At 45.2% G+C, this 2,500-nt stretch overlaps 1 non-coding gene across 1 annotated transcript; it reads left to right on the top strand.

Moving 5' to 3' along the window:
• The first annotated feature begins 2,076 nt into the window (after window positions 1-2,076).
• Window positions 2,077-2,195, top strand: LOC143275143 (5S ribosomal RNA). Its single transcript, XR_013053395.1, has one exon. It is a non-coding gene; the product is annotated as a 5S ribosomal RNA (ribosomal RNA).
• Window positions 2,196-2,500: the final 305 nt, after the last annotated feature.

Here is a 2,500-nt window from a genome sequence, read left to right on the forward strand (position 1 = left end):
AGCCCAGGACGCTTTACATGAAAGAAAAATTTTACACGTTACATAAAACATTCATGACCACTCTTTCTCAAAACCCCTCCACCCCGACCCCCCCCCCCCCCCCCCCCCCTTCCCACACACACATACTCTCCCTTTCCCACTCTACATACATCCAAAGTGAGCTGACATGGGTGGTGTTGGAGAACAAGAAGCTGAGAGTGCTTATCGGTAGGTTTTAAAAAGACGAGTTTTCAGTGATGAGCGAAAAGCAGAAATAGAATCAGATGATGAGGAAGGTTGTTCCAGATGTGAGGAGCAGCAAAGAAGAAAGAACGTTCACCATATGTTCTTGTATTGACACGAGGAAGTTTCAAAAGGTAACAGTTAGAGGAAGAGCGAAGATTTCTTGTGGGAGTATAAGCACTGATAAGGTCAGAAAGATATGTAGGTCCTGCGGAGTGGAAAGCAGAATAGCAGAGACACGCAACTTTGTATTTAATTCTCGCTTCAGTGGGAAACCAATGTAGAGTGCGGAGGTGAGGAGAAATGTGATCAGTACGTGGGACTCTGAGAGTCAGACGGACAGCATTGTTTTGAAGTTTTTGAATTCGCTGAAGAATATTATGTGGACAGCCTATGAGAAGAGAATTACAGTAGTCAATTCGTGACAGCACAAGAGCAGAATAAGAGTTTTAGTAGTTTCAACAGAAAGGTACTGACGGATAGAGTTGATGCGACGAAGTTCACAATTGACTATGCGTATCACATCACAGCTCGCGTCACTCGACTGATGCGAAACAACGACAACGTACAGATAATGATACTGATTATGGTAACAATGATAACAAACGTCGTCGTCGACGTTCTCATCAGTAGCAGTCTCTGTCTCTGTCTCTCTCTTTCTCTCTCTCTCTCTCGAATTAATTTACAATGTACAAGAAGCACTTTTGTTATACAGGTTTAAGTTAGTATGTACTTTACAATGTGTTGTCGCTACGTGATCACCATATTGCGTACTTTTGACCTCTTTCTAGGGGCCGGAGGCCTGGAGCCAGTTGCATTGCTCGGACGGAAGAGCCTGGTATGGTCGTAACCCGCTACTAACTGTGTGTAGTATGGAACTGACCAATGGCGTAGTTCGGTCAACGTAGGCATTTAGTCACGTGTAACTGTCAAAAAGTTAGAACCAAGCAATGCAGCTGGCTCCTGGTGATTAAGGTTTTTGTTTTGGTTCTTGTTTCTCTCTCTCTCTCTCCATCTCTCTCTCTCTCTCTCTCTCTCTCTCTTCTTCCTCTTCTTCTTCTTCTTCCCTTTCTATCCCGCTTGCTCTCTCTCTCATCCTGTCTCTCTTCCTTCTCTCTCTCCCTGTCTCTCCAATTCTCTCTCTCTCTCTCTTCCCCCCTCTCTTTCCCTCTCTCTCATCCCCTCTTTCTTCCCTCCTCTCTCAATACTGAATATCATTTTGAGTTTCAATTCGTGGTGTTTGTTTCACATAGTTGATCACTGTGTAGTTTGTGTTTGACTTCATATTGTATTGTATTACTCTCTCTTTTTTTTTGTCACAACAGATTTCTCTGTGTGAAATTCGGGCTGCTCTCCCAAGGGAGAGCGCGTCGCTACACTACAGCGCCACCGTTTTTTTCTTTCTTTTTTTTGTATTTTTTCCTGCCTGCATATTTTATAGTTTGTTTTCCTATCGAAGTGAATTTTTTTTCAACAGAATTTTGCCAGGAACAACCCTTTTGTTGCCGTGGGTCCTTTTATGTGCGTTAAGTGCATGCTGCAGACGGGACCTCGATTTATCGCCTCATCCGAACTGACGACTAGCGTCCATACCACCACTCAAGGTCTGGTGGAGGGGGAGAAAATACCCGGCGGCGGCTGAGCCGTGATTGGAACCAGCGCGCTCAGATTCACTCGCTTCCTAGGCGGACGCGTTACCTTTAGGCCACCACTCCACTTGTGGCATCATCATCATCAACCTCAGGAGTGTGGGATGATAACTCTGCACTGATCGCAATGCAAGGTTTTCTTTTCCTACTCTTGTATAAAGAGCTCTTTTCTGTTTGTTTGTTTGTATGTATGTATGTATATAGAGAGAGAGGCCATACCACGTTGAAAACACCGGTTCTCGTCCGATCACCGAAGTTAAGGAACGTCGGGCCCGGTTAGTACTTGGATGGGTGACCGCCTGGGAACACCGGGTGCTGTTGGCAACCTTTTCCCATCACTCGGCTTATATCACAGATTGACATAAGTTTACATTTGGGCCAACAGCAAAGTGAAAGCTGTATTATCAATGGCTTCTCCGGTCAATGGGAGATCATTTACAGCTTGGTCTTTTGTGAAGGACTATGACTCTCAAACTAGGAGGCGAAATTGCACTGGCTCTTAGTGCTGCAGCCTTGTGGGCTAGTTGGCCTTTAGGAACCATCCCGACGCCGACTGTCCTAAAACCCTCATGGCCAAGAGAGTGGGGATGTAACTTGGGCAAGACACTCTCCACTATAATCAAATTCTA

This window comes from Babylonia areolata, chromosome 29 (genome assembly GCF_041734735.1).
Source record: "Babylonia areolata isolate BAREFJ2019XMU chromosome 29, ASM4173473v1, whole genome shotgun sequence".
Classification (NCBI taxonomy): Eukaryota; Metazoa; Mollusca; class Gastropoda; order Neogastropoda; family Buccinidae; genus Babylonia; species Babylonia areolata.